We start from the raw sequence: 7,192 nt of genomic DNA on the forward strand, positions 1-7,192 counted from the left end.
ACACAAATAAACATAAAATCATGTGTACTTTTGTAACGAATCACATGTTCCCGTTAATTGCACTAAGATAATTGATCAAACAGCAAATATTTCTGTTGTTAAACAGCATCGTTTATGTTTTAACTGTCTTTGACCCCCAATATAGCTGATTGCAAATCACACAAAAGTTGCAGGAAATGTAAAATAAAGCAGCATACTAGTTTATGCAAAGACGAGGTTAAAAAGATGAAAAACAGAGTAACACTAATGAATATATTACTAGTAACACAATTCAGTAAACACAACACAACGCGAAGAAAACGGGTACAGTTCTTCACTCACAGACACAGACTAAAAACTGTCGTAGCGCAAGTAAGTTCGGGCATTCAATGTACTTACACAAACACATTATTTGACAAGGGCGCACAGATGCCCTCATCACAGAAAAATAAGCTACAGAGCTTGATTTGAAAATTACCAGACAGAAGACCATAAACTTGTCAGGATTTTGTGACACAAGTGATGGCACAGACAACGGCAAATTACCTATCAACGTTTTGATTGTACCGGAAATAGCTGTACCAATGAAGACTTATGTACGTAATATAACAAATTTAAAGTATTTGTTTGGCTTGAAATTAGACCATCCTGTCTCACATGACCCAATGGTTGAAGATTCTCTATTGAACTATATCTAATTCTATTATTACTGGTCAATTGTCGATGATAGAATAGTATGAGGAACAGGACCTACTACCGTCAAGTCGGAAATCCGTAACCTTCTGTCCGGCACAATCAATTGAATACCTGCAAATCCAGATCACACACTTACGTCAATGATGAACATATTAGTAGGTCACAAAGTTGAAGAGTAGAACTTTTATAATGGAGAAATTTATGGAAGTTGAAGCTGCTAGTATAAATAATAGTGACAACAAATCTGAAAACAGACAATTCCAAGATATATATAAATCAAATGGTAGAGGTTACCATATGGAAACATAAAGATATGTTGATAAGTTACCTTGTAAGGAGGAACACCACACCTTACTAGACAACAGAAGTATTGAATAACGGAGAACAGAAAATGTCATTAAGCGTCTTAATCGTGAACTTACACTTTTACAGAAAAACGGAAAAATTATTAATGAACAAGAAAAACGTAGATTTATCGAAAGAGTTGATGATCGATCAGCCAAAACAATTTTTCATTCCATACCGCACCATCATTTCCGTAAAAAGTCGTCAACCACGCCAATCAGAATTGTATTTGACTGTAGCTGCAAACCTTCACCTAATAATCTAAGCTTAAATGATTGTTTGATGGATCTTTGGCCAAACTTTAATGATTTAACCGGAATTTTTCTCCGATTTAGAATGCACAAATACGCCGTCTCGACAGGTATAGAAAAAGCCTTACTTATTATGGGCTGGATTGAGGATCGTGATGTTACCAGCTTATCTTATGCGTAGTAACCCGGATGACCCAAATAGTCAACTAACCGCAAACAGATTCAAGTCAGTATAAATTGGAGCAACTTTCTCTCCGTTTAGCCTAAATGCTGTATTACGTAAACATTTGACTGCAATTCAACAGACTGGACAGCAATGTTAAAGAAATACTTTTATGTTGACAATATTATATCGAGCTTTAATTAACAAAGAGCTTTGTTAGACTTCTTCCATGCATCACGTTTAGTATTTGTAAATGATTTGTATGATGCGAGAGCATAAGAAATTGAACATTTATCAAAATCATCATGTAACCGAGAAGCTTAATCCTTATGGAACAATTTTGTTCGGTGGATGGTGGGAGAGATTGAGAGGAATAACGAAAAACTGCATTAAACGAGCACATATGGACAATAAAACACTCAACACGATAATGACTGAAGTAGAACGTTTACTCAGTGATCGCCCACTAACATACGTTTCATCGGATCAAACGCGGACGACGAACCTCTTACTCCGTCACATTTATTCTATTGAAAACGGACCAAGACGCTACCGTATAACGGCCTTAAAGACTGTAGTTTACAACCAGGAACCAAAGACACTACGCATGAACCAGTAACTGGCTAGACAATCGAAGTTTCTTTCATTAATTCTTAAAAAATACATAAAAAGATGGAAGCAGGAATACATAAATTCGCTTAGGAAATATTACCGATACACAGATCGAAACACATAGAACATTAACGTCGGAAATATGTAGTTCAGATTCAGGACTATGTATCTAGAGTAAATTGGACTTTGGCGATCAGTGACAAATTTTTTTACGGCAAAGATGGACTTACATGATCAGCCATAATTCGAACAAAAACTGGTTTGATATCTAGACCAATCATCAAACTTGAGTTCTTTGGAACTTGAAAATATAGCAGCTTAGAGTGAGGAAAAGACGAAAATAAAAACATAGACTAACATGTGTTAAATATAAATCGTGAAAAGTAAAATGATAACGTGTGATTAGCATATGGACATTAAAATGAATTTAAACCGTGGGCTGTTAAATATTTTACATATAACTTTTAAAATTTTACTAGTAATTTATTTTATTAGAACTTTAATAATTAATGTTGTGATCACTTTCATTTATTTTAAAGTAATACATGTGCGGCCCAAGTATGTTAAGAGCAAAATCACAAACGCAACGTTCTCGCTGCCCATATTCATTATAACATGTGTGACATGTTGACATTAGAGCTTGAATAGAAAGAATTATTCACACGAGTCATTATATCAGAGGGAGAGGTATCCATTGCCTCAAAAATGACAAAAATCTTTAATGCCCTAGACTCGTACGACTTAGCCAGGAAAGGATAAGGTTGGTACCTTTATATATCACAAAGTCGAAATGAACTATTGCCAGCTGGCCAAACCAAGACATTTTCCACATGGGTCATGACACAAGAGGTATATGTAGTAGTTGTATAATGGCCGATAGTACTTATGTCCTAGACCCGTACGAGTTTGTCAGGAGGGGATAACAAGGGTTGTGGTACTCCGATTCATCACGAAGTCGAAAAAAACTATTGCCGGATGGCCAAATTTAGAAATTCTCCACGTGGGTCATTATATCAGAGGAAGAAATAGGAATTGCCTCTAAAATGACCCATACTACTATACCCTAGACCGTACGACCTAGTCAGCAAAGAGAAAGATGGGCACCTTTATATATTTCAAAGTCGAATTGAACTATTAACGACTTGTCAAACTAAAAGATTCTCCACGTGGACCCTGATACAGAGGTTAAGGTACTAATTACCTTTAAAATGACCAGCAAGTAAAAGTATGTTTGAATATTTTGATATACACGAGTACTTCTCTTACCCTTTTCCTACCAATACGTACGGATCTATGATATACGATACATGGGCCTTTTTAGAGAAAACACCTACGCTAATCTTTTTGTTAGCCCACAAGGAGAAACTCTTAGTTTGGACTTTGTGATATACAAGAGTACTTCCCTTTGCTGTTCAACAGGTACGGGTCTAGGACATAAGAACCATGGTTAATTTTCGAGGCAACATTATTCCATTTATCTGATATGTTTGACAACGCAATCAGGGTTAGTGCTATGGCCCATCTTAAAGGCAATGGCTACCTCTACCTCTGCTAATATGGTCCACGTTTAGATTATCTTAGTCGGTCAGCTGGCAATATTTCATTTTGACTTCGTTGTACACTGGGATACTATATCCCCCTATAAACCGTCTGCTGACAAATTTGCACAGGTCTAGGGCATGATTGTTATTGGCCATTTTAGAGGAAATGCCTACCTCTACCACTGGTATAATGGCCCACGTGGAGAATCTCTTAGTTTGGCCAGCCGGCAATAGTTCAGTTCGAATTCGTTGTATCCGGGATACCATATCCCCCCTTTGAACCCTCTACTGACAAACTCGTACAGGCTAGGGTATAATTTTTATGGGCCATTTTAAAGGCAATAAGTACGTCTTTCTCTGGTATCATTGCCCACGTGGAGAATCTCTTCGTTTGGCCAGCCGGCAATAGTTCATTTTCGAATTTGTGATAAACCAGGGTACCCCCTTATCCTTTCCTGACTAACTCGTACGGGTCTAGGGCATACGTGCTATGAGCCATTTTATAGGCAATACCAACCTCTACCTCTGGTATGATGGTTGATGTGGAGAATCTCTTAGTTTGGCCAGCCGGCAATAGTTCAGTTCGAATTCGATGTAAACAGGAATACCATATCCCCCTTTTTAACCCTCTACTGACAAACTCGTACGGGTCTAGGGTACAAGTGCTAAGAGCCATTTTAAAGGCAATGAGTACCTCTTCCTGTGGTATTATTGCCCACGTGGAGAATCTCTTCGTTTGGTCAGCCGGCAATAGTTCATTTTCGAATTTGTGATATACCAGGGTACCCCCCTTATCCTTTCAAGACTAACTCGTACGGGTCTAGGACATAAGTGCTCTGGGCCATTTTATAGGCAATACCAACTTCTACCTCTGGTATGATGGTCGATGTGGAGAATCTCTTAGTTTGGCCAGCCGGCAATAGTTCAGTTCGAATTCGATGTAAACAGGAATACCATATCCCCCTTTTTAACCCTCTACTGACAAACTCGTACGGGTCTAGGGTACAAGTGCTCAGAGCCATTTTAAAGGCAATGAGTACCTCTTCCTGTGGTATCATTGCCCACGTGGAGAATCTCTTCGTTTGGTCAGACGGCAATAGTTCATTTTCCAATTTGTGATATACCAGGGTACCCCCCTTATCCTTTCAAGACTAACTCGTACGGGTCTAGGGCATAAGTGCTATGGGCCATTTTATAGGCCATACCAACTTCTACCTCTGGTATGATGGTCGATGTGGAGAATCTCTTAGTTTGGCCAGCCGGCAATAGTTCAGTTCGAATTCGTTGTAAACCGGAATACCATATCCCCCCTTTTAACCTTCCACTGACAAACTCGTACGGGTCTAGGGTACAAGTGCTATGGGCCATTTTAAAGGCAATAAATACGTCTTCCTCTGGTATCATTGCCCACGTGGAGAATCTCTTCGTTTGGCCAGCCGGCAATAGTTCATTTTCGAATTTGTGATATACCAGGGTACCCCCCTTATCCTTTTCTGACTAACTCGTACGGGTCTAGGGCATAAGGGCTATGGGCCATTTTAGAGGCAATACCAACCTCTACCTCTGGTATAATGGTCGGTGTGGAGAATCTCTTAGTTTGGCCAGCCGGCAATAGTTCAGTTCGAATTCGATGTAAACAGGAATACCATATCCCCCTTTTTAACCCTCTACTGACAAACTCGTACGGGTCTAGGGTACAAGTGCTCAGAGCCATTTTAAAGGCAATGAGTACCTCTTCCTGTGGTATCATTGCCCACGTGGAGAATCTCTTCGTTTGGTCAGACGGCAATAGTTCATTTTCCAATTTGTGATATACCAGGGTACCCCCCTTATCCTTTCAAGACTAACTCGTACGGGTCTAGGGCATAAGTGCTATGGGCCATTTTATAGGCCATACCAACTTCTACCTCTGGTATGATGGTCGATGTGGAGAATCTCTTAGTTTGGCCAGCCGGCAATAGTTCAGTTCGAATTCGTTGTAAACCGGAATACCATATCCCCCCTTTTAACCTTCCACTGACAAACTCGTACGGGTCTAGGGTACAAGTGCTATGGGCCATTTTAAAGGCAATAAATACGTCTTCCTCTGGTATCATTGCCCACGTGGAGAATCTCTTCGTTTGGCCAGCCGGCAATAGTTCATTTTCGAATTTGTGATATACCAGGGTACCCCCCTTATCCTTTTCTGACTAACTCGTACGGGTCTAGGGCATAAGGGCTATGGGCCATTTTAGAGGCAATACCAACCTCTACCTCTGGTATAATGGTCGGTGTGGAGAATCTCTTAGTTTGGCCAGCCGGCAATAGTTCAGTTCGAATTCGTTGTATCTTGGATTCCATATCCCCCCTTTGAAACCTCTACTGACAAACTCGTACGGGTCTAGAGTATAAGTGCTATGGGCCATTTTAAAGGCAATAAGTACCTCTTCCTGTGGTATCATTGCCCACGTGGAGAATCTCTTCGTTTGGCCAACCGGCAATAGTTCATTTTCGAATTTGTGATATACCAGGGTACCCCCCCCCCTTATCCTTTTCTGACTAACTCGTACGGGTCTAAGGCATAAGTGCTATGGGCCATTTTAGAGGCAATACCAACCTCTACCTCTGGTATAATGGTCGGTGTGGAGAATCTCTTAGTTTGGCCAGCCGGCAATAGTTCAGTTCGAACTCGTTGTATCTTGGATTCCATATCCCCCCTTTGAACCCTCTACTGACAAACTCGTACGGGTCTAGGGTAAAAGTGCTATGGGCCATTTTAAAGGCAATAAGTACCTCTTCCTCTGGTATCATTGCCCACGTGGAAAATCTCTTCGTTTGGCCAGCCGGCAATAGTTCATTTTTGAATTTGTGATATACCAGGGTACCCCCCTTATCCTTTTCTGACTAATTCGTACGGGTCTAGCGCATAACTGCTATGGGCCATTTTAGAGGCAATACCAACCTCTACCTCTGGTGTAATGGTCGGTGTGAAGAATCTCCTAGTTTGGCCAGCCGGCAATAGTTCAGTTCGAATTCGTTGTATCTTGGATTCCATATCCCCCCTTTTAACCCTCTACTGACAAACTCGTACGGGTCTAGGGTATAAGTGCTATGGGCCATTTTAAAGGCAATAAGTACCTCTTCCTCTGGTATCATTGCCCACGAGGAAAATCTCTTCGTTTGGCCAGCCGGCAATAGTTCATTTTCGAATTTGTGATATACCAGGGTACCCCCCTTATCCTTTTCTGACTAATTCGTACGGGTCTAGCGCATAACTGCTATGGGCCATTTTAGAGGCAATACCAACCTCTACCTCTGGTATAATGGTCGGTGTGGAGAATCTCTTAGTTTGGCCAGCCGGCAATAGGTCAGTTCGAATTCGTTGTATCTTGGATTCCATATCCCCCCTTTGAAACCTCTACTGACAAACTCGTACGGGTCTAGAGTATAAGTGCTATGGGCCATTTTAAAGGCAATAAGTACCTCTTCCTGTGGTATCATTGCCCACGTGGAGAATCTCTTCGTTTGGCCAGCCGGCAATAGTTCATTTTCGAATTTGTGATATACCAGGGTACCCCCCCTTATCCTTTTCTGACTAACTCGTACGGGTCTAAGGCATAAGTGTT

The sequence above is a fragment of the Mytilus edulis genome, chromosome 10 (assembly GCF_963676685.1).
Source record: "Mytilus edulis chromosome 10, xbMytEdul2.2, whole genome shotgun sequence".
Classification (NCBI taxonomy): Eukaryota; Metazoa; Mollusca; class Bivalvia; order Mytilida; family Mytilidae; genus Mytilus; species Mytilus edulis.